At 45.9% G+C, this 25417-nt stretch overlaps 2 long non-coding RNA genes across 5 annotated transcripts in view; one reads left to right on the top strand and one right to left on the bottom strand.

Moving 5' to 3' along the window:
- Positions 1-25417, bottom strand: part of LOC146398026 (uncharacterized) — an 83745-nt gene that overhangs the window by 41894 nt on the left and 16434 nt on the right. The window lies entirely within an intron of this gene.
- LOC102165993 (uncharacterized) overlaps positions 1-25417 on the top strand; it is an 82832-nt gene that overhangs the window by 46525 nt on the left and 10890 nt on the right. Inside the window, exons 4-6 of one of the 3 annotated variants that reach the window (XR_014820803.1) lie at positions 830-958; positions 10394-13131; positions 16804-16961. This is a non-coding gene — a long non-coding RNA (uncharacterized LOC102165993). Of the gene's footprint in view, positions 1-829; positions 959-10393; positions 13132-16803; positions 16962-25417 lie in introns of those variants that run through there. The other 2 variants (XR_014820802.1, XR_014820804.1) reach the window with 2 other exon arrangements.

Genomic DNA, 25417 nt, shown 5'->3' with positions numbered 1-25417 from the left:
GCCCATACCCCTAACTAAGTCATAACATCCAAAGGTTCTTTCTGCTTGTCACCTAGGGGAAATCTGAGAATCAGAATCTTAGCTCAAAAAAGCAGCAGAGTCTAAGAAGGAGAAAAGTTTACTCTAGGTTTGATCCTAGTTGTCTGAATAACCTTAAACAAGTCACATCATCTTCTTGAGTCTCTTGAGTCCCTGTAGCCTTCAGACCATAAAGGGGAACAAATCATTTCATCTCCTTGCTTTGTCCTAGAAATTCAGTGAGAACTACAGGGAATCAAAAGAACTTTAAAGCCTATGTTAAAAAGACATCATAATCTGCACAAAACTACTTTAAATATCAAGCTGTAGATAAACTTTCTAGTTTTGATCTCAGCTGGCTCTGCAAGACAGCTCCTCCCACCTACATCAACCATGCAGGAAATACTCCAGATTTGTTGCTTTGCGAAAGACTCACCTTGATGGGAAGAGAGGGAAATGTCCTGTTCCTTTACTGATAAGATCACAATCCCTCATTTTCAAAATAAGATTGATTCTGAAAGTTGCAATGCCACGTCGAACCTTCTCTCTGCTGAGAGAGGTCCATCTTGAGGGATCTGGGTTTTGAGGAAAGGGTAGGAAGCAGAAAGGAGGGAAGAAGTGGGATGAGGATAGGAAGAATGTGTTGTTTTCACATTTTGGAGGCATGCCAAGGTATCATACGCCTATTAAGAATGGTTAGATCTGGAAGAAACTTGAGGGATTAGTGAAAAGTAGGGGTGGGCGAAAGAGGCGGCACCATCAACTGCCTAAAATTGGCCCCAAACAAGTTTCCTCATTGTTCTGCCAATAGGTTTTGCAATAAATTGGAGGAAAGGTATTCAGCAATTCGGCAAGGTATTCAACAAGATCACGGACAGTGCCCTGGGACCAAAATAAATAACCGTGAAGAAGTTGGCAGTTTCTTATTGGCATTTCAGAGGTGAGTTATGAGACACCAAATTGTGAGTTACTTCTTATAAGTTTGCCTAATGAAAATTAAAATGAGGCTGCAGAGGACGGGTTTCCGCTCTTAACATTTGAATTAAGGAAGCAAATTAGAGAAAAATAGGATTAGATCAAATATTTAAGATAATTTAGGTAGTGTCAATACATTGAACTGAAGGGATTTGGTCCAGAAACTCCACATATAGAAACTATTCAGGCTTTCTAGTAGCTGGGGATTATTTCTTCTAGGAAGAGAGATCCCTGAGATCCAGCCTTTGCTGTATTTTTTTTGAAGGAACATTTATGAATGTACAAAGGTTCTTACTTTGTGTACCATGAACTCTTTTGGAAATTTGTTGAAGGCTTTTTCTAGGCATTGCATGTTTAAATGTATAACTCAAAATGTACATAATTATAAAAATAAGTAATATTGTCCTTGAGGAATCACTCAATTATAGTTGGACTGTAAAAATAGAGATGCCATATCATCCAGCCATCCCACCCCTGGGCATGTATCTGGAAAAATATATATATATAATTCGAAAAGATACATGCACCCCTATGTTCATAAAAGCAAAAGCCAAGACATGGAAGAAATCTAAGTGTCCATTGATAGATGAATAGATAAAGAAGATGTGGTATGTATACACAATGGAATATTACTCAGCCATTAAAAAGAATGAAATAATGCCATTTGCGGCAACATGGATAGACCTAGAGATTATTATACTAAGTGAAGCAAGTCCAAAAGAGAAAGACAAATACTCTAAGATATCACTTATATGTGGAATCTAAAATACAATACAGATGAAACTATGAAACAGAAACAGACTGACAGACATAGAGAACAAATTTGTGATTGCTGGGGGACGGGGGGCAGCAGAGGGATGGATTGGGAGTTTGAGATTAGCAGATTCAAACTAGTATATCTAGAATGGATAAACAACAAGATTCTATCGTACAGCACAGGGAACTATATTCAATATCCTGTGATAAACTGTAATGGAAAAGAATAGGAAAAGAATGTATATATATATTATCACTGAGTCGCTTTGCTGTACAGCAGAAATTAACCCAACATGGTAAGTCAACTATACTTAGATAAAATAAATTGACCCAGCAGTCCCACTCTTGGGCATATATCCGGACAAAACTTTCTTTGAAAAAGACACATGCAGCTGCATGTTCATTGCAGCACTATTCACAATAGCTAAGACAAGGAAAAAACCTAAATGTCCTTGACGGATGATTGGATTAAGAAGATGTGGTATACATGCACAATGGAATACTACTCAACCATTAAAAAAATAATAATAATGCCATTTGCCACGAAATGTAGGGAGATAGAGACTCTCGAACTAAGTGAAGTCAGTCAGAAAGAGAAAGACAGATATCCTATGACGTCACTTATATCTGGAATCTAATGTTTGTCATAAATGAACCTTTCTACAGAAAAGAAAAGCATGGACGTGGAGAACAGACTTGTGGTTGCCAAGGGGGAGGGGGAGGGAGTGGGATGGACTGGGAATCTGGGGTTCATAGATGCAAACTATTGCCTTTGGAGTGGATAAGCAATGAGGTCCTGCTGTGTAGCACTGGGAACTATATCTAGTCACTTCTGATGGAGCATGATAATGTGAGAAAAAGGAATGTATACATGTATGTGTGACTGGGTCACCTTGCTGTACAGTAGAAAATTGACAGGACACGGTAAACCAGCTATAATGGAAAAAAATAAAAATCATTATTTAAAGAAAGAACCTAAATTTTAAAAAATGCCTGTCAGACTAGCAATGTTTGTGACAACCTGTGGATGTTTCCTTTAGCTCCTTCAGCGGATGTTATGGGTACTGTGCTTTCGTGGCTGGATTGTCAGGGGAAAGTTTTCAATCGGAGGTGATTTTCAGGAAGTGTGCCCCTGCAGCAACCTGGAAGCATGACGTTCAGACCTGTCACTCCCAGTTAGCATCCCCATCAGCGGCGGGTCTGGTGTTGGCAAGGTCCTGAGCGTGACCCCCGTGACCCCCTCGCTAAACTACAAAAGTAAATTAATCTCTTCCAAATGCGGTTCTTTACATTTGGCTATTAAGGCCTGAGCAGTCCAGATGGCCGGGTTAATTGAAATGAAAACCATTTTTCTTGCGACCAACTCATAGATTCAAGCAGAGCAGACCCAGCCATGACTTGACCTCTTTTCTACTCAAGCTCATAAAGAGGCAACAGATCTTCAGAGGGCTGAGCGTGCGTGCATTTCCTTGTTCATGAGAGGAGATGAATCCAGGACACTGTGCAGTAATGAAAAGTCTCTGGAAGCATCAGGAGCTCGGATCATTCCTTTCCTATGAGCAGGCCCTGACTACATTGCACCTGGAATTTTCCATCTGAAAAGCACACTTAGCAAATATGGTTTCTGAGCTTAGGAACTGATGCGGGGAGAGAAGAACCCCCAACAAAGCTAAGCGTTGCTCTCCCCCAGTGATTATTCACCCCAGTAGGTCCTGGTACCCCTTTCTTTCCTTCCTTCCCTGTCCATTTATGCATTTAGAGCAAATTCTAGATCTGCTTTTCTAGGATCCTTCATCAATATTTTATTCATGGAAATGGTGAAAGAGCCAGTGCGCAGAAACTCCAGTGTATCAACCTCAAGGACAGATTGTGTGTGTGCTAGTGCCCATGCTTTCCATTCTTAGGTGATGGCTTCTAGAGCTACAAAAAGCGCAATCAACTTTCTGCCCTCTACCTTTATTTATTTATTTATTGCTTTTTCAGGGCTGCCCCCCCCCCCGCCCCCGCGGCATATGGAGGTTCCCAAGCTAAGGGTCTAATCAGAGCTACATCTGCTGGCCTACACCACAGCCACAGCAATGCTGGATCCTTAACCCACTGAGCGAGGCCAGGGTCTAATGTGCAACCTCATGGTTCCTAATCGATTCATTTCTGATATGCCACATTGGGAATTCCTACTTTACCTTTTAAACAGGACGAAAAAAGATATCAAGACTAAATCTCACCCATGGTTATTTTTCCTCTTACGATGGAATGTTTCTGGCTGCACGTAACAAAATATGCCATTTAAAGTGGTTTAAATGGAGAGTTCCCTGGTGGCCTACCAGGTTAAGGACCAGGCACTGTTACTGCTATGACTCAGGTCACTGCTGTGGCATGGGTTCCATCCTAGCCCAGGAACTTCTTCACGGTGCAGGTGCAGCCAAAAAAAAGTAGTTTAAATGGTAAGGACACATCAATAAGTCATGGAGTGTCTCCAGGAAGGGTTAATTCAGCAGTTCAGTAACTGGTCCCTTTTGGAGTGTCTTGGCTTTCACTAATAATTACAATTTATAGCAGCTTCTAGCATTACTTCCTACATGACAACAGTTGAAGCAAAAGGGAAAGACTTATTTTGATGACTCTTTTTGTGCAATATTTTCCAAGCACATTCGGCAGATTCCATCATCTTTCATGTGCTGTGTTTGGAATACCCACCTCTAAGCCAGTCACTAGCAAAGGGAAATTTAAGAGTCTCGTGATTGGCTAATATCAGTCAAGTTATCTCCCTCGGTATTTTTCTGCTCCACCTTCCCTGACATACTACGTCCCTAAACCTCAACTGTATCAGGGTTCTTTTGGGGAAGACACAGCAGGGATTTGCCAGTGAGTTGTTGTTATAATATTTGCTCACATTTATCTGTTTGAACACAAACTCTATAAACTTTCTTAACTGCCTAACTGATGACGTAGTTTTCTGTACTTGGAACAGAAATCAACCATCTATATGATAGGCATATGGAAGTCTTTCATTATCACTTAGTAGGAATTTACAGCCAATTTTCCAGTTATTTCCAAGTTTTTGTTTGCTTCACAATATCTGGAGCATTATAATCCTAACATTGTTTTTAATTTTAAAAAAGGTTAGGATTATAATATGTATACTTTTTTCTTTCTCTCTTTTTTTTTATCTTTTTAGGGCTGCACCTGTGGCATATGGAAGTTCCTGGACTAGGGGTTGAATCGGATCTGCGGCCGCCAGCCTACACCACAGCCACAGCAACACCAGATCCAAGCTGCATCTTTGGCAAAGTCAGATCCTTAACCCACTGAGAGAGGCCAGGGATGGAACCTGCATCCTCATGGATATTAGTCGCGTTCTTAACCTGGTGAGCCACAACAGGAGCCCCCTAATACTAACATTCTTACCAAGCTTTTTTTACCCCCAAAGATCACCTCTTTTTTTTTTTTTTTTGTGGCCATTGCCAACCAAAGATTTAAATATGTACCATTATGTCACTAGAGGCCCAATCAATTTTCATCCTCTCCATTTTTAATATCAATATCTGGCAAAGAAATCAAGCATTGCTGAGATTGAAATGACTGTAACTAACTCAGGTTATCATGTAGCAAAATGTTCTCTGTGTGCGCATATCTCTTTGGGGAGCAAGAATGTGTGTGTATTGAGGCTGTGTGATGTTAGACTTAAACTTGCAAAGCGGACAGAGCAAGTTCGGAATGTAGCTTGTCGATCCGATTCTTGATTCAAATAAAGCTGCACGGTGTAAGTCCACTAAGGACAACAGTCGGCAGTGCCCCTGAACTCAAGAGTAGTTTAGAGATTTTCACAGGGACCAAGCAATGTGTGTAGTCAGCCACAGGTAGCCTCCCTCTGACACCGGAATCCAAACAAATTTTAGAGAAAAGGGGAAAGAAAAATCTATTTAGAGAAAGCAACTCCAGAATCAAAGAAGGTTTCATTCCAGCTGAAAGCACACTTGGGAAGTGAGTGAATGCCAGCTTCCATGTTCCTTTGTCCCTTTAGACAACTCCCTCCATCCACATCCTCGCCACCCTGCCCCCTGCGATTGTCCGAATCTCAGGGAGCGGAACTTCTTTCCCAAATATGCATTGTATGCAGTTGGTATCTTAACCTTCCTTCCTCCGAGTTTACCCCTCCTGTGTCTGGTTCCAAGGTGACCCTGCTGGGGGAGATGTGAGTTACTTCTAAAGAAGAAATGAAATGACAGTAGGTGCTCACGACCAGCGATGGCTCTGAGAGGATGCTTTTGCAGGGGGGCAGCTGCTTCCAGCTGCTTCCTAAAAGGGGCTCCTCTCTGAGAAGACTGGAGGCATCTCCCTTTGGGAGGCAGGGACTTCTATTTGGGACAGAGGAGGTCCTGCCCCAGATCGGACCCAGGTGTTGGCCTCTGACTCAGTTGAGGCTTCTGGCCAGTTCTGACCATGAGGATGGAGATCTGGTTCAGGGCCGTCTTGGACGCCTGTCTTCCTACTTTTACAAGAGACAAGCGATCCAGTCTCAGAACCTGAAATGCAGAGGCTCAGAGTGAATCCCAGACTCTGCAATTCACTCTTCCCCGCAGGCCAAACAAGAACTAATTTTAAACAAACCACCGTGGCCAAGCCTGGGGGAAAGGCCGGGTTCTTGAAGCAATGGAGCCGGCAAAACTGCACGCACGCCCCACCCAGAGTTTACTGCTCAGAACCTTTCAGGGACGGGACGCTGGGCTGGGCTTTGGGATGCCAGCCATTCCACCCCGAAATTCCCTTTTCAGGTTAAGATTAGGAAATCCTCCCCCACACCGGTCCCCACCGAGCCAGAAACTTCTGCCCTCATCCCTTTTGGTTGTTTTCATTAAGAACTCCAGTCTGGATTCCTATAATAGATGAGCCGAAAAAAGATTCTGCTAAAAATTGTCGACATACGTGTTTCCGTCATGGGTTTCTGTGTCAGTCAGGGTTCTCGAGAGAAACAGGAGTAGGACATTTTTTACAATGTGTTTACATATTTATTTATTTTGATTTATATTTATTTTCTATGCATACCTTAAATATATATAATTACATAAATTATTATATAAAGAGGTATATAAATATGTATGTAAAACACACACCTATTTAAACATCTATTTTATAATTATGTATAAATTTAAATATATAATTTTATATACATGTGTGTATATCTATGTATGTATACACATATAGGAAGAATATTGTTTCAGGGATTGGCTCATGTACTTATGGAGACTAGAAAGTGCCGAATTCATAGGGCAGGCCGGCAAACGAGAAACTCAGGTGTGGATTGATTCTGGAAGCAAAATTTCTTCTCTGGGAACCCATCATTTCGGCTCCCAAGTCCTAGGGCTTGCGGTCCGCCCACGTGGCTGAGGCCATCTCCTTTATGTAAAGCCAGCAGGTTGTGAATGTTAATCACACCTACAAAACACCTTCTCAGCACTATGTAGATTCACGTTTGACTAAAAAGCTGGATGCTAGAGTTTCACCCCATTGACGTATAACATCAACCGTCGCAGCTGCTGGCAGCTTTGCTGGCTTCTGAACCTCTGTGAAATTCTGGTATTGTAAGAAGCTTTGGGGTTGTTCAAACCTCTTAGCTATGGAATGCCAACGATTTTGTGGACCTGGGATTCATGGCTGCAACTTGATCCAAGGCCAGGCTGTGCCCCCCCACCCTCCCACCCCCAAATGGGAGTCTCCATGGCTAAATCAAGTCAAAATGAACTAGCTCTCCAGTTGCCTGCTTATTATGGGTGAGGCAATTTGCTAAGAGTTTCACAGCATCATTTGACTAAAGTTATTTCACTGAAAAGAACCCTCATTTCCAAAGCTCAGAAAGGTTAAGACACTTGTCTAAAGTCACACAGTGCTTTCAGTGAGGGGTCAATTTGTCTCGGCACAGACTTAAAATGTTGCCTCCAGCCAAAGATGTCCCAGGAACATCTACCTTCCTTCACAGTCACTCTTACCCAGAACACATTTTTTTTTTTTTCTTTTTGACTGCACCCATGGGATGCAGAAGTTCCCGGGCCAGGGATCGAACCTGCTCCACAGCAGCTTCCTGAGCCACCGTAGTGGCAACATGGATCCTTAACCCCTTAGGCCACCAGGGAAATCAAGATAATGTTTTTGGATGTCAACTTCTTCTGAGTCCCAGGCCTGAAGAAGCCAAAAGAGGCTGCCCAAATCAGTCCCCGCCTGCCAGCAAAAGTGCTCATCATGTTCTAGATCTTTCCAGAGGAAGCATCCAGGCCTCGCCTAACCTAGTCACCTGCCCAATCAATGACATATACTATTGTCTTTGTGGGTTTTATCCTCATGCAGCCTCCAGGAGGACTTGCAAATTCACTGCATGAGCAACACTGCCTCGTGTGAGGTTCAAAATCCATGAGCTAAGAGCAGAGCCCCCAGAAAGACTAATGGAAACAGAGCCTGCAGCCATCAACCCAGGATGGTTTTATTTCACGCACATCAGGCAGTTTCTGCCACAACTTTTTCCTCCAAGTGAATCAACAGCAATGAACACTGGCCGATGGTCCGGTCCACCAGAGACTGCAGAACAAAACCGCGAAGTGGAGACTGCCCAATTCTAATTCAAGTCAGAAGAACAAACAGAGAATCACTCAGCAGCCTCAGATCCCTGGTCAGAAGACTATGCCCCTGGAGCCAATAGCGTTATGGACCATCTACCCTACCTACTCCCTCTTGCCATAGCAAGTGGATTAAAATAGCCCATAAAGTCCTGCCTTGGTGAGTGACATTCTTGGGGGTTTTTTGTTTGTTTGTTTTGTTTTTTGTCTTTTTGCCTTTTCTAGGGCCGCTTCTGCAGCACATGGACGTTCCCAGGCTAGGGGTCAAATCAGAGCTGCAGCTGCTGGCCCATGCCAGAGCCACAGCAACACGGAACCTGAGCCACGTCTGCAACCTACACCACAGCTCACAGAAACACCAGATCCTTAACCCACTGAGCAAGGCCAGGGATCAAACCCGAAACCTCATGGTTCCTAGGCAGATTCGTTAACCACTGAGCCATGACAGGAACTCCAAGAGAAGTCTTTTAGATACACCTAGAAAGACCAGATTTTCTCATGAGAACAAAATGCATTGGTAAACAGCATGCCAATGACAAGATGGGGACAAGATGACAATAGTACTGGCAGAGGAACTTCAGGAGGAACCCCCAATCTTCAGATGCCCAAGTCGCCCATACACACACGTATAAGGAGAATGGCTCAAAGCGTTCATTTCTACCTATGATGTAGGATCTGCCATGTTGTGTGACTAAAACAACCCTGCTCTCTAACCCCATCTGACTGCTCCAGGGATCGGTCTATACGCCGAAGGCAAACACACAGGGATGGACACAAAGACATCTAAATGTCTCTGGAACACCTTGTTTCTAAATTCTTCCCAGTCAGGCTGTCTAAGTAGGATGGCGGCCTATAAGCCCAATCCAATCCTTTCTTGCAGGAAGGATGACTACTAGGCAAACAAAGAGAAGACCAGCCTCTGGAGTCCAGTGCTCTGTGATGGTGGATGCACCTCACCGTCCTGGGTCTGCGAAGATCCAGGCGGGCACCGTGAGGCGAGAGAGAGCATCTCTCTGTCCCCTGCACCCCCAGGAACCCTTGCGATTCATCCCCATTCCGGGAGGTGACCTGAGTGACCGCCCTGCAGAGCTGGACACAAAGCCTCGTGTGTAACTGCGGAATGTTTTAACATTTCTTGGCAGTGATCTCACTCTCGACGCAAAGGAGAAAAAAAGGCTGAAATGCCAAGAACAAACATCACATCTTTTCAATGCAGATGACTGGTTTTGAAGGAGTTAACGAAGAGACCCACAGTGATGTTCAAGATGCTTCCACATTTTAAATTATTTCTCTGTCATGCTGGTATGAGAACGGGAGCGCAGAGCTAGAAAGTGAACTGGGTGCGCTGCAAGACAGCGGCTCCCTAGGTTTGCTTAATCACAATAAATTGCTCTCCCCCTAACTTACCACGACTCTCAACGCAGATGAGATGTAGGTCTTGAAATAAATCCCAACTGAGGAAATAAAATGGAAGAGAAATCTGTAATTAGGGTCAGTCTTTTGTGTGTGTGTGTGTCTTTTTAGGGCCACACCCTGTGGCACATGCAGGTTCGCAGGCTAGGGGTCGAATTCGAGCTGCAGCTGCCGCCACAGCCACAGCCACAGCCACAGCCACGCCAGATCCGAGCTGCGCCGGTGACCTATATCATAGGTCTCAGCAACCGCAGATCCTAAACCCACTCAGCGAGGCCGTGGATGTTAGTCAGATGCGTTTCTGCTGAGCCACGGCAGGAACTCCCAGGATACGTCTGGAAGTGACCAGCTTTCAAATATGCCACTGGGGCTGTGAGACCATTTAACTAAAGGCAACACAGCATATCCTGCCATTTTTATTCCTTCCCCCTCTTCGTTTGGCTGAAAGGTGGGGGCCCGTTGTTCTCCCATGAAGTGTCCCTTCAAACATAGATGTCAAAGCGTTCGCGCTCAGGTCCCAGATGTCCTGGCTAAACAGCTGGCAGTGGAATTTGACTCTCAGGGAAAGGGTTTGGGACATGATTGAGTCATTGACCGCCAGTGTTTGCTCTGACTTCTTACAGGCCAGTTCGAAGAGGAGCTGTGAAGTTTCCCAAGCTCCTTTCAGGTGACAAAGGTCCACCCTGCAAACACCCATCCCTCACCTTCTGAAGACCTGACATCTATGAGGCAGCGAGGAAGGAATTTTCTGGCTCTGCTTCTTGGCAGTCAGGGTCTTGTGGATTTCAAATTCGTCAGCCTTCATCCCTGAGCCTCAGGAAATGTGTAGTTGGTGATGTGAATGAACGGACCATTGAATCAGAAAAAGCGGAGTTCCCGTTGTGGCTCACCAGGTTGAGAACCCAACGTCGTGTCCATAAGGATGTGGGTTCGATCCCTGAACTCATTCACTCAGGGGGCTAAGGATCCGGGCATTGCTGCAAGCTGTGTAGGTCGTAGATGAGGCTCAGATCTGGCGGGGCTGTGGCTGTGATGCAGGCTGCAGTTGTGATTCGGGCCCTCAACCCCTTGCCTGGAAACTTCCACATGCCACAGGTACAGCCTTAAAAAGAAAAAAAAAAGGTGGGGGGCAACAAGCAGATCTCTCTTTCTTCCTCCCACACTGACCTGAAGTCTCTGGAGTGGCCCAAACGAAGAGGAGCTGGTAAGACTGAGTCCAGAGAAGAGCAAAGTCGAAAGACGAACGGTCAGCAGACCAGACCCATTTCAAGTCCAATGCGTAACATGTCTTATCAATGTCCATGCGTCTGTCATTTAATGGTATATTCTGCTGTGATGCTGATGGAGAGCCCACTTAAGGGTGTAAACGCCAGCAGGAGATGAAAGGACAGCGTGTCTACTTTGTTTTCTCTTCTGAGATGCCCTGGTTGTGTTCAGCCTCTGCTTCCTGATGTACAGCAGGCCTCGTATGTCACTAAGGTATAAAGCCCCTCAGGGCCTCACATCCCTGTCTGCATCCCAGTGGTTTGGGCTACACCACCTTCAAAACACACCATCAAGGCTGAGGTCCTGAAACTCAGCCCCTGTCTCTTTAGTGTCCCTTAAATAAAAGGGGGGGGGCGGCGGGTGGGGAGATACACCTGAACTGAAAGTCAGGAAGGTGCTGACACAGGGTCAAGGTGGGGCTGCACTCCTCTCTGTGGGAGCTCAGCTCCCCAAAGAGGAAATGGCCTCATCCTCCAAGGGAACCCCCCGGGGTATTGAAGCAAATCATGAAAAAAAAAATTCCACTGCTCTCTCTACCTGAATGTGGGATGGGGAGGGAAGTGCTCTCGTCTGCAGCCCTGGAAGGGGCCTGTGACACCCAGCCTCTTCACTCTGCTATGCGAATGGGACCGTGGCTGTCTCCAGCTTCATAGCCTTCATGGGTTTGGGATAAATTCCAAAGTCTCGGACATCGCCTAGAAAGCCTGCTCTGATCTGGCACCAGCCTATTTTCTCAGACGTCTCTCTTACCCAGCCACCCACGCACACATACTCCCACTAACCCCCCCCCCTTTTTTTTGTCTTTTTAGGGCCATACCCATGGCATAGGGAAGTTCACAGGCTAGAGTTTTCATTGGAGCTATAGCTGCCGGTCTATACCACAGCCATACCAATGAGGAATCGGAGCCACGTCTTCGATCTACACCACAGCTCACGGAAATGCGGGATCCTTAAACCCACTGAGTGAGGCCAGGGGTGGAACCCGAACCTTCATGGATATTTGTTGGGTTCATTGCTGCTGAGCCGTGACGGGAACCCCACACTTGCCCTCTTCCTTCCATCCACCTCACTCACTTGCATTCCCAGAACCTGCCTATTTTCTCGCAATACCTGGGTTTTACTCATGCTGTTCCCTACGTCTGGAACTTATTTTCCCCACCTTCCCTTTCTCTGGCTAACACCTACTGGACTAGGAAGCATAGAACAGACAAGAACAAGCTCTCAGCTGAGTTTTTATGTTATGTTAATAGTTTGTTTCTCTGAAAGCTTCAAGAACTAAAGGATGGGCAAAGCCACAAGTCAAGCAATACCATATGGCAAATAATTTTTAAGCAATACATGTTAAATACAGTTTATAAGTGCTTACACAAGTTTGTTACAAACATGAACATTGATTACTCAGATTTTTAGGTGCGTTTGTTAAAAAAAAAAAAAAGATCTACAGGTAACTGGTAGAGCATCCTTTTTGAAGTTGGATATATATGGCTTTGAGGTTCAGCTCCACCCCTTATTAGCAGTAGGATTTATGGCAAATTACTGAGCCCTTTTTGGCTCAGTCTTCTCATCTGCAAAGTGGGGGTGACTCTAGCACCTGCCTGATAGAAACTGTGGTGAGGATCAAACGAGGTGATAAGAATGAAGTGCTTAGTGCTGTTTTCCAGGTGCAACGGACTGAACGTTCCTATCTTCCCTAAATCCACACCTTGAAGTCCTAACTCCCGAGGCGATGGTGTTAGGAGGCGGGGCCTTCGGGAGGTGAGGAAGTCACGAAGGCAGAGTTCTCGGGCATGGGATTAGCGCCTTGATAAAAGAGACCCTAGCGAGACCCTCACCCTCCCCATCACGTGAGGATACAGTGAGAAGACGGCTACAAAGAAACCAGCCCTCATCATTGAACCTCCCGTGCCCTTGACCTTCTATGTCCAGCTCCCAGAACTGTGAGAAACAAATTTCCGATGTTGTTCCTAAGTCACCAGTGGATAGTTTTATTTTTTTTCCTTTCAGTTTTTAAATTATAGTTGATTTACAATGTTGTGCCAGCTTCTGCTATAGAGCACACTGACCCAGTCGTACGTATATACACATTCCCTTTCTTGTATCACTTTCCATCACGGTCCATCCCAAGAGACTGGATAGAGTTCCCTGTGCTGTACAGTAGGACCTCATTGCTTATTCATTCTAAATGCAGTAGTTTGCACCCACTACCCCCAGCCTCCGCATCCATCCCTCTCCCTACCCCCTTTCCCTTGGCCACCACAACCAGTCTGCAGTATTTTGGTTTTAGGAGCCTGAGCCCTGAGACACCAGGCATGCAGAAGTATTTGACCGCCTCGATCAGCGCCAACGGTCATCCTCCCCAGCGTCATCAGCCTCATCCAAGGGTTAAAATTCCCTGCTGTGTCTCTCTAGGGCGGCTCCTGGTGCTTTAAAACTTGACTCGGTACCATTTGTGCAGCTACCGAAGCCATGCACAGGGTTACCTTAGCCTAGGTCCCTCTAGAGATCTCCACCCACCACGTTCACCTTTGCAAAAAAGGGAACGACAGGAGTCTTTCCACAAGATTATCCCCAGGAGGGAAGAAATCACTAGGACATCCTAGAAGGTCAAGCCAAGGACGTAATAAAAGAGAGAGCCAGCCCCCTTTTGCAGTTCCTGACATCTCAAAAGGGCCTTGCCCTTTCCTAAAGCTAACCTCATCCCTACAGCCAACCCAAGGGAGGAAGGCTGCATATTTACTCATCTCCTAATTTTATTTTTATTTTATTTTATTTTTTGGTCTTTTGAGGGCCACACCTACAGTCTATGGAAGTTCCCAGGCTAGGGGTCGAATGGAAGCTACACCTGCCGGCCTGCACCACCACCACAGTAACACAAGATCTGAGCCATGTCTGCGACCTACACCTCGGCTCATGGCAATGCCGGATCCTTAACCCACTGAGCGAGGCCAGGGATCGAACCTGCGTCCTCATGGATGCTAGTCAGATTCGTTTCTGCTGAGCCACGACAGGAACTCCTCTTGGCATAATTTTAAATGAGGAGACTGAGTCCCCGAAAGGCAGACTGCCCAAGCTCACATGAGTAAACTCCTCAGCCTGTCTTCAGAGTCCCCATCCCCACCCCCCACGTACCCGGGGCAGTGGCCCCTACACTCAATATCCTCTCCCCTTCCCAGGGGCGCCACGGTGCTCCTTGACACAGTTAAACTTTCCTTCTCCTGACAATGGCCGTCTGTAAGAGGCCCACGGTGCCTGGAATTCAAAATTGTTTTTCTTCCCTCCCTTCCTGAGGACCAGATTGTTCCTAAGCTCCGGGCTGCCCGGCCAGTGCGGGCCTGACGGGCTGGCACCGGGGTTGCACAGAGGGTATGGATTTGTTTTTTCAGGATTGCTCATGAGCGGTGGAGTGCTGGCATTGGCCTCCTCGTGAAAGGTGCAAGGCAGTTCGGCATGTATTTGCAGGGAAGTAAACTTCAAGAACAAACAGAAAACACACACACTCTACATCCTGCCAGCCGAGCCCCAGCCTCCCAGGCCTGACAGGTGATCCATTCTGACTTCTCACAGAGACACACACGCCCAGCTGACGGCACGCCTTGGAGCACGGCGGGCGGGCAAGAAAGGAGCAGAAACTTGGATTCTTCCCTTTCTAGCGGAGTGGGCTTGAAAAACGTTTTTGGTCTCTAGGCCACAGACTCCACATTTGAACACTCGTCAGCATTCTCTGGGTTCCTCCAACATGCCACAGTCTTTCCGACCCCAGGGCCTTTGAATGTATCCTTGTCTCTGCCTGGCAGGCTCTCCCACCTCCCCCTCCTTCCGCTCCCTCATTCGCCTGAATGGCATCCCTCATTTTTCAGGGTTCAGCCAACATGCTATCTTCTCTAAGGGCCTTTCCCCACCATCCCCCAGCCCAGTGGTTCTCTATCGTGGGCCTTCCTTTGCTCTCTTCAAATATTTGTCGCAATTTCTCCTCCTCGTTGTTTGCATTGTCCTCCTGTTCAAACGTAAAGCTCCTTGGGAGCCGCTTTCTGCTGTGTCAGCACAGTACCTGGAATTGGATGAGGACTCAATCAATAACTGTTTAAATAATAATAAATGTCCTTGCTTTGTCCCGGCTTTAATTAGTTCAAGGGAAAGATCAATAACAGCCATCAGAGCCCAGAATCCCTGATCCTGGGAGCAGTTTTATCTTCGGCCGGGTTCAGGTGAATGATAAATACCAGTGGCAGAAAGACCTGTGTCCCCAAAGGCCAGGGAAACCAATGATCTCCTTGCCAGAAAAAAACATCATAAACCCTTTGTCGTATATTCCATGAATTGGCTACCTCGTCAGTTGTGTAACAGTGTTTTCGCCTCTGCTTGTGAAACTTCTCTGCCTATGTAAGTTTTAGAGTGTGTTTCTAAAAATATCTAAATCACTGATGACTTGAATAGCAGAGTAGATGAAAAAATATTATCAGTGACAAGTTCATACATGGGAATTTAGGGTTAACTTCTATGTATATGATACAGATTTATCAAGTGCCTGAGATGATAAATGAATGATGAAGTCATTCTACACTTGACCATGAATAATCTTGCTCAGAAAAACAAACAAAAAAAAAAACAACCACACACTTAAGAAACAATTCTAGGAGCCTATTAAAAAGGCAGACAATAGTATACCAAAGTCATTGGGTTAAATGCTTTGAGTTAGAATTAGGTAAAAATCAAGAGTTTTGGCTCGGGAGTTCCCATCATGGCTAGTATCTACTACCTGACGAGTATCCATGAGGACGCAGGTTCGATCCCTGGCTTCACTCATTGGTTAAGGATCCAGCGTTGCCGTGAGCTGTGGTATAGGTTGTAGATGCGGCTTAGATCTGGAGTTGCTGTGGCTGTGGTGTAGGCCGGCAGCTGTAGCTCTGATATGACCCCTAACCTGGGAACCTCCATATGCCATGGGGTGCAGCCCTAAAAGGACAAAAAAAAAAAAAAGAGTTTTGGCTCAAGTCTTAAAGAGAATGATCAAGTAGAGATTGGCAGAGAAAAATTACAGTTTTAGAACTGGAAGAAGGGTTTGTTTTATTATCAAATAGTTTCTTTTGATGGAAATAGACCTGACATATAACATTGTGTTAAGATGTATAACATGTTAATTTGATATTTATTTATTTTGCTTTTAGGACTACACCCGCTGCGTAGGAAGGTTCCCAGGCTAGGGGTTGAATTGGAGCTACAGCTGCTGGCCTACACCACAGCCACAGCAACACTGGATCCAGGCCGAGTCTGCAACCTACACTACAGCTCAGGGCAACGCTGGATCCTTAACCCACTGAGTGAGGCCAGGGAATCAAACCCAAATCCTGATGGATATTAGGTTCATTACTGCTGAGCCACAATGGGAACTTCTGATATTTAAATATTGTAATAAAATTGCCACTGTAGCAACAGCACCTCTATCAACTGACCTAATTATCATCTCTGAGTGTGATGGGAATAATTCAGATCTAGTCTCTTAATCTCATTTGATGCTTATGATACAATATTGTTGTCTATACTCACTACGCCGTGCATTGTATTTCCAGGGCTTATTTACCTGTAAGTTGCAAGTTGGGAATCTTAAAAAAACATCTCTTGGAGTTCCTGTTGTGATGCAGTGGAAACAAATCTGACAGGAACCATGAGGTTGTGGGTTTGATCCCTGGCCTCACTCAGTGGGTTAAGGATCTGGTGTTGCTGTGGCTGTGGTGTAGGCTGGCAGCCACAGCTCCGATTCGACCCCTAGCCTGGGAACCGCCAAATGCAGTGGGAGTGGCCCTAAAAAGCAAAAAACAAAAAACCATTATGTCTCCTATCCATGCACCTCCCAACCCTTGGTAACCTCCACTTTATTCTGTTTTTACAAATTTGGATTTTTTTTGGATTAAACATTAAGTGGGATCATACAGTATCTGCCCTTCTCTGTCTGGTGTATCTCAGGTAACGTCCCCAAGGTCCAACCATGTTGTGTTGTTACACATGGCAGGGTTTCCTTCTTTCTGGTGGGTGAATAATACTCCTCTGTGTGTGTGTGTGTGTGTGTGTGTGTGTGTGTGTGTGTGTGTGTGTGTGTGTGTGTGTGTACACATCTCCTTTATCCATTCATTCATTGAATAATGGACACTGAACCGATTCCCTATCATGGCTATTACAAATAATGCTTCAATAGACACGGGAGTGCAGCTATCCTTTCAATATCCTGATTACATTTCCTTTGGAAGAACCCCTTATTAACAGATGCAGAAGATGAGGGACCGTAGGCTTTTCCCCCTACCTGGTTCCTGCAGGGGCAGGTCAAGGAGGGAGGAGCTCAGGTGCCCAGTCTTTCCATGACATCATTCGGGCCATTTTAGGAGATGGGGCAAAGCCTTGGCCATGGCACCCACCTGAGTGAACAGGATGTGGCAGTGGCCATGGCAACAGGACTAGGCTGGGAATGGAGAGACGTGACAGGAAAGGCTTGGAAGTGGACTGAGGGGTGGCCATGTGGCTGGTTTCCTCATAAAACATCCTTATTTCGGGCTTGTTGACTTGTTAAGTGGCCCCTGAGTCATCCCTCTCGAGGCTAGGAACCAACTCAAATAGAGGCGCTCACACATTACCCATTTCACCATGGGTCTCGTGGGTGCCCACCCCGTCTTTGTTGATTTGCTCTGACTATGATGCTGGACCTATAACGGTGGCACAGGGGAGTCTGTGTGTGCCACGGCCACGGTGCATTCCGCTCATGTTGGGAAGGTTCTGAGCAGGAGAAAATAAACCACCTCATTTACAGATAGCCAGCATTGCTGCTATTGAAACGAAATGCACTTGTTGACCTGACACAAAAAAACGGCTGAGCTGGAAGAATGTGGCAGAGAATGGAAATGTAGCAGGAAAGTACCATTTTCATCCTCCCGATGCTGATTTCGACTGCACCCACGCATGGCCCCACGGGCGTGGTCCCCTTTCTCTAGTGCCCAGACAACTGTGGATTCTGCTTTACTTTTTAACAGCTCTATGATGTAGGGCATGATTTTTAATTTCTTTGAGCCATTGGCCCCTCACTTGCTAACACAGGCAAAGCACTCAGCATGATGTCGGGCGAAGAGGGGGTCTCTAGGAAACATTCATTCCTCCTTTCCCTCCTGATAAAAGTAGCCCAAGGAGAGGGTGCAGGATGCACAGAACAAGACAGCAACCTGGGGTGGTTTGATGGCTGGAGGATGGGAGTTTGGGGAAAATAGACTGCTGAGGAATCGACAAATCATGAGGCAAGCCTTAAACCTTCCGGAGATAAAGAAGGAACAGAGATAGAGTGTGAAATGAAGAGAAAGGTTTAGAATACCTGGATTCAAGGTCCACTTTCATGCAAAAGCATCTGACAAACATCTGATTCCCCATGTGGACCTCAACATTATCAAGTAAAACTAAGGCAGCTTTAAGGGTCCTTGGAGGAGTTCCCATTGTGGCACAGTGCGTTAAGAACCTCACAGTGTCCATGAGGATTCAGGTTCGATCCCTGGCCTCATTCAGTAGCTTGAGGATCTGACGTTGCCACAATCTGTGGCATAGGTCACAGGTGTGGCTCAGATCCAGCATTGCTGTGACCATGGCGTAGGCTGGCAGCTACAGCTCAGATTCAACCCCTAGCCTAGGAACTTCCATATGCAGCAGGTATGGCTGTAAAAAGGGGGAAAGAGGGTCCTTAGAGATCTACGGTTCAATGTTTATTAAAAATTTTTACTGGCCTATAGTTGACTTACAGCATTGTATTAGCTTCAGGTGTACAACAAAGTGAGTCAGTTATACATGTACGGATATCCACTCCTTTTCGGATGCTTTTCCAAATGGGCTACCACAGAGCACTGAGGAGATTTTCCTGTGCTCTATAGTAGGTCTTTGTAACTTACCTGTTTCATATGTAGTAGTGTGTATCTGTCAGTCCCACCCTCCCAATTTATCCCTCCCCTGCCCATGTTTTGCCTTTGGTGGCCGTAAGTTTGGTTTTGACATCTTTGAGTCTATTTCTGTTTTGTGAATAAGTCCTTTTGCACCATTTTTTATTAGATTCTACATATTAGTGATCTCATATGATATTTGTCTTTGTCTGACTTACTTCACTTAGTATGATGATTTCTAGGTCCATCCATGTTGCTGCAAATGGCATTTTTTTCCTTCTTTTTTTATGGCCAAGTAATATTCCATTATATATGTACCACATCTTCTTTGTCCATTCCTCTGTTGATGGACATTTAGGTTGCTTCCATGGGCATTCTTAGGTTGCTTTTAAGTTCTATTGAACTTAGATACAGTTCAATAGTATTAAACAATAGTTTTAAACACATGACAAAAAGCAAGGGTCTGGGCAAGAGAAACCCCTTCCCCAACTATCCTTCCCATCACAGAGCAGAAGCTAAGGAGACAAAACAACACATCAGGACCTTGTGGTCCTGGTAATTCCCAGGAAAGTAGCCAAAAGATGAAGGTGAAATACACTCACTATTTTCAGCCCAGAGGGTCTCCACACCCCACCCCACCTCCGCCCTCCCGCCCTCCAGTTAACATTTGGGGGAAGTTGCATGGGAAGAGAGCTAATAAGAACACTCTCATCTATTTCAAAAGATCCTGAGATGGGTCAAGTAGGTAAGAAAAATCCACTAAAACTGTCGTTGGCTTTAACCATCCTTGGCTAAAGTAAGCCCCTGATCCTAAGTGACTTTCCCTTGGCAGACCTTCCAGGGGGAAGGGAGTGATGATAAAAGGATAAAGGAGGAATTCAAAGTGGAAGTCCATCATACCGCCCAGCTGTCTCCACTGCATCCTGACCCCTGTTAGTAACGTGGCCCAAGGCTTGCTGGCTGAGAGCCGATTCAGTCCCTTGAAACATCAACACCTCCAAGGCAGGCCGGGCACTTTCAAGACCTCAGTCATAGCCACCCAAGAGCCTGAGAACCTCCCACAAAGTCAAAGGACACATGTGTTCTTTGACCTGGGGAGGCCGACACTGCTCTTCCTGTCTGAAGGATCCGGATCTGTAGAAGCTAGGTAGATTCGTTTCCTTGGGCTGTCCTAACTAAGTATCACAAACTGGGTGGATTAAAATAACAGAAACATATTGTCTCATGGTTCTGGAGGCTGGAAGTCCAAAGTCCTAGTCTCAGCAGGGCGACAGTCCCTCTGAATGCACAAGGAAAGGACCTGTTCCATGTCACTCTCTCAGCTTCTGGTAGCCTCTGATGTTCTGTGGTTTATAGATTCATGAACCCAATCCTCTGCCTTCTCATGATGTCCTCCCTATATCTTCCTACTGTATGTGTCTGTGGCCAAATCTTTTTTTTCTTTTATTTTTAGGGTCACACCTGTGGCCTGTGGAAATTCCTAGGCTAGGGGTCCAATTGAAGCTGCAGCTGCAACCCATTGCTGCAACTTGCAGCCCTGCCAGCTCCTTAACACACCAAGTCGAGGCCAGGGATCGAACCAAATCCTCATGGACACTACATGTGGTTCTTAACCCCCTGAGCCCACAATGGGAATTCCCCAATTTTCTCTTTTTAAAAGGACACCATTCCTCCTGGATCACAGGCCCACGCTATTCCAGTGTGACCTCATTTTAACTCATTCCATTGGCAATGACCTTGTTTCCAAAGAGGTCAGATTCTGAGATACTAGGGGTTAGGGCTTCAACATCTTTTAGGTGGACCTAATTCGACCCACAACACTAGCCTTCTCTAACTTACAATCAAGAGGTCAAGATTTGAAAATAACTTCCCCAAAGAGTAAAGACAATGAGCATCCACTTCTTGTCCCTAAGCTTCCTCCACCAGAAATGACACTTAAAACGGGCGTCACTGCAGGCAGCTCCAGCAGAGAACTGCTCGTCATCTCTCTCCCCTCACCCAAACCCAGAATATCTTCAACCTCCTTAAGCTTCCAGACGCTTGTAATGAATATCAGGTACCAAGTAATACACCACTCAGATGACCCTGTACAATTATCCTATACCCATAAACCAAAGTTGTTTATGCAACACCAAGGAGCCCTGATTCAGTTGCATCCAATAGAAGGAAACATTTTATTCTGTGCCATGAAGGAGGGCTTCCTGGAGGAAGAGGTCACAGAAAAGCCCTCTAGGAAAAGCCGTATATGGGAAGAAATCCCAACACTGAAAAAGTTTCATTTCCAATCCCTACTCATTTCCCCAAATCCCCACAAAGAAACAGGCAAGCTAGATTCGTTTCAGGAGGATACAAAGCTGGCAAAACCGCATTTCCTTTACTTGTGCTTTTGCTCCAGGTACAGAAAGTTGCGAGGGAGGGTCATAAAAAAACGACAACAAGAAGGGCCCCCTTTCTGGTGTCTTCTAACATCATTTCTACGTTACTGTTATCAGGCTAGTTACCCAAAGACAGATGCAGAACAAGAAGCCGATCACATTTCTCAATCTTATTTGCAAACAAGCGTTCATTTCCTGCTTATCAAGGCCTAGTGCGGGTACTTTGTCCGTTCAAATCATTGTCTTAAGCCAGTGATGCAAACCACTGAACAGGGTCTGCCCCAGCCAGAGCCTGGCCGCTCCGTGTCATTGAACTCAAGCAGAGGATAATTAGTATTGAAAGGTGTGATTGCGGTCCAGTCAGCCAGGTAATCAGGCCCTGATTTCTCTTCAGGATTCTAGACCAATTGGAAATCTTAGCCCAAGAGGAGGCTGGAGGGGATTATCCTGGAAGTGTGGTATCCTTTTTCAAATATAAACACTGGACAATTATCCCAACCAGTTAGCCCTTCCTTGCTCAGCCTCCTGGGTCTCCGGCTGTGAGCAGAGGGGACCATGCTCTTCCCAGGCAGGCCTGCCTCCCAACCCTGGCTCCCATCGCCTCTCCCCAGGCTGTCGCAACCTTGGGATGTCTCTGCAGAGTCTCTTCATCCCAGTGCTTGTTTTGCAAACATTTGGCTGCTTCGTGGGAACCTGCCCCAACCTGAGCTCCCTCTTGGCTGGGATGGCGAAGCCTTCTTGAGAAGGGCTGGTCTTTTTCCCCTACTCAGATCTGATGGCTTGGAAGTGCGAATGCCTTGGAATGCCTCTTTCTGCTGTCCCTTCAAGGATGCAATTCCAGTTCTCAGATGCCAACAGCCAGCTTGGACATAAACCTTGGTTAGCGATTTAAATAGGCACCGGCATAAAAGCAAAACTGGGGCAGCCGGGGCAGGGGGGATTAGATAAAGCCCCCAAAGGGAGCTCTGGTCTCCTTTTGGACCATGGGTGGGCCCCCTCCATGGACAGGGGTGCCATCTGACAAGGAAGATTCGTGTGGAAATGTGCTTGCCTCGCTATCAAAGGACGCTTTCTCCATCTCCTTACAGGGCTTGGCTTTAACCAAACTCACAACGGCTCACATAGTTAGACAGCAAAATAAACACGCATGTCCATACCATACTGCCTCTTCCAGGCTCTGATGGAGGCTACCTGCCCCAGACTCAGAGGGAGGGCCCCGCATATAAACAAAGTTTGCATTCAAGGCTCCGTGTATTATCAACATATCACGTTCAGGTTCCTGTCAAGCCTCACAGCAGGCACATAATTCTACATTATGTAATGTGGAGATCAGCAAGGTTCTGGGAAAAGAGGCTTTTTGTTCCTTAGAACCTATCTTCCACGTCAGGCAGATGTCCTCCGACTCAGGCCAAGCAACTTGCATGAGCTGGGCCCCCAGAAAAGGGGCCCAGAGCTTCATTCAGGCCACTGCTGCTCCTTCTTGCCTCCAAAAAATGCCAAGACTGCAGTTTGTATTACTGGGCAAAGGCCCTCTTGGCTTCTGCATCAACCTCACCGGCTTCCATTGCACCATAGTTTATCCTTACATTCTATTATGCAGATTTTCAAAGAAGACGGGAGAGGGATAAATTAGGAGTTTGGGATTAACATATGCACACACCTATATTTAAAATACTTAGCCAACAAGGACCTACTGTAGAGCACAAGGAACTCTGCTCAATATTTTGTAATAACCTATAAGGGAAAAAGAATCTGAAGTTTGTGTGTGTGCGTGTGTGTGTGTTTATAATATATATAACTGAATCACTGTGCTGTACACCTAAAGCTAACGTAACATGGTAAATCAATTACTCTTCAATTTAAAAAAAGAAAAAGAAAATTTCAAATTTCCAGAAAATTTCGAAGAATCACCCAGTTCTCTAACCCATGAGACATGTTTTTAAGTGATCACTCTTCTCCTGGATGGCTCTTGTGTGTTTGGTGTTTTGTTTTCTGTTTTTTTTTTTTTTTTTTTTTTTTTTTTTGGTCCCACGCATGGTGTGCAAGGGATTGAACTTGAGCCACAGGAGTGACAATATGGGATCCTTAACCCACTGAGCCACCAGGGAGCTCTATGCTGTATTCTTATCCTCTTCTCCAAGTGACAGTTTTCAAGAGACGTGTCCTGGGAAAACTGTGACATGGGAAATCACTGCTCCACAATTGCTCAAATCGTTCATGCTGCTCTCCCAGGCTTCTGACCATCCTCTCTCAGAAATGAGAAGAGCCCAGATAACAGTCGCACACAAACCTAGGTTTTGACCTCAACCCTCCCATTGACCTGCTTTGTGAACTTGGACGTGTTCTTGTATTGCTCTGAGGCTCAGTTTGCTTCCAATATATGATGAGCAGAGAACTCACGCAATTCACCCATGCTGAGCATTTATTAGATGCCAGGAGCTCTTCCACATGACACTCGGTAGCTCACAACATCACAGTGACCTCGTGAGAAGGGCTCCCTCGTGAGAGGGAGTCTCCCATCCTACAGAATCTGGCTGGACGCCCAGGTCCACTACCTTGTGGTGCCATCATGAAATGAGCCATAGGGTACCTGGCGTGCTAAGTAGAAAGTTTTTACTCACAATGGCTTTTCAACAAATAAGTCAAGGTTTGGTCTTAGCATTGTAGTATTTAGGTAGGGTACCCAATCAGCCCCCAGTAATAGCTGAGAACATGGCTTCTCGTTGCCTTGGCTTCCTAAACTCCATTCTTGTAACACTTGAGGCCATTGCTGCTGCCCTAGCACTAAGGGTGCTACCCCCAGACCCTGAGGCCAGTGCAGAGCTGTTTGCTGTCTCTCTGGCAAAGACCTTTCTGCAAGGCACTGCTTCGAGTGCTCTGATCTGAAATTCAGAACAATGGACGGTGTGGTTGTGAGAGCGGCCGGAGAACGTTAACGAGCCGTCGTTGGGTAATTCCGTATGCCCTATCAGACAAAGAGCATTCAGACACCAGCTCTTGCTAAGGTATATCTTTTATTGGCTGGATCATCTTTTTTTTTTTTTTAAGTGATGGAAATTTATCAAATCTAAACTCTGTCCATATGCCCAACTGTAAACACGGCTATTTACATTGTGGAAATATTTCCAGACTGGGCTCATCCCTCATCTGTTCAGCCCAAAGATATTTTCCATGGTGGCTGCCATACAAATTCGAAACCCTGAGTGTTCTGGGGCTAGTGCTCCAGAGATAATGAGCTCTTCTCTGTTTCGAGGGCCAGGCACGGGAGTCCTTGAGCAAAATGATTGCCATCTTTCAGGCCAAAAAGCTCTCAATGGTTTCCATTCTTTCCCTCATTCTAAGCTCCTTCAAGCTCAACGCTAACCAGACCATGAGGGCACGTGTCAGAGCTCTCTAAGGTCAGTCTGCTGGCCTTTAGGGAAGCCAAAAGAAAGAGCGAATGGATGCTAACTTTTGATGAAGAAACGCCTTTGCTTGAGAGAGAAACTGAAGCCCAGGGATGTGGTATAGCTTGTCTAAAGTCACAGAGCAAGTTGATCAAAAAACAGAAATAAAAAGAGGCACTCTAGTTGTGACTCAGTGGTCATGAGCCCAGCTAGTACCCATGAGGATGCAGGTTTGATGCCTGACCTTGTCCAGTGGGTCGAGGATCTGGCGTTGCTGTGAGCTGTGGTGTAGGCCAGCAGTTACCGCTCCGATTGGACCCCTAGCCTGGGAACCTCCATATGCTGTAGATGCATCCCTAAAAAGAAAAAAAAGAGAGAGAGCGGAGTTCCCACTGTGGTGCAGCAGGATCTAGCATTGCCTCTGCAGTGGCTCAGGTATCCCCGGCCCAGCGCAGGGGTCTGGTATTGCCGCAGCTGTGGTATAGGTCACAGCTGCAGCTTGGATTTCGGCCTCTGGCCCAGGAACGTCCACATGCCACCTGTGTGCCTCATGTGTAGCAAAAAGAGACAGAGAGACAGAGGATTATTTTTGAGTTCTGAATCCAGGGTATTGCTTTGCCTTAGATAAAAGCATTCATGCACATAAGCCCAGAGACTGAAGCCCAGAAATCCTCGTAGAACAAGAGTTCTGAAAACAATTGAAAGTATCCTAAAGACAC

This window comes from Sus scrofa, chromosome 12, assembly GCF_054392235.1.
Source record: "Sus scrofa isolate SSC_HxYL_T2T_F1_AM1 chromosome 12, Sscrofa_HxYL_maternal_Yorkshire_Landrace_v2.0, whole genome shotgun sequence".
Taxonomy (NCBI): domain Eukaryota; kingdom Metazoa; phylum Chordata; class Mammalia; order Artiodactyla; family Suidae; genus Sus; species Sus scrofa.
The sequence above is the reverse complement of the archived record's forward strand: the minus strand, read 5'-3'. Positions and strand labels throughout refer to the sequence as shown.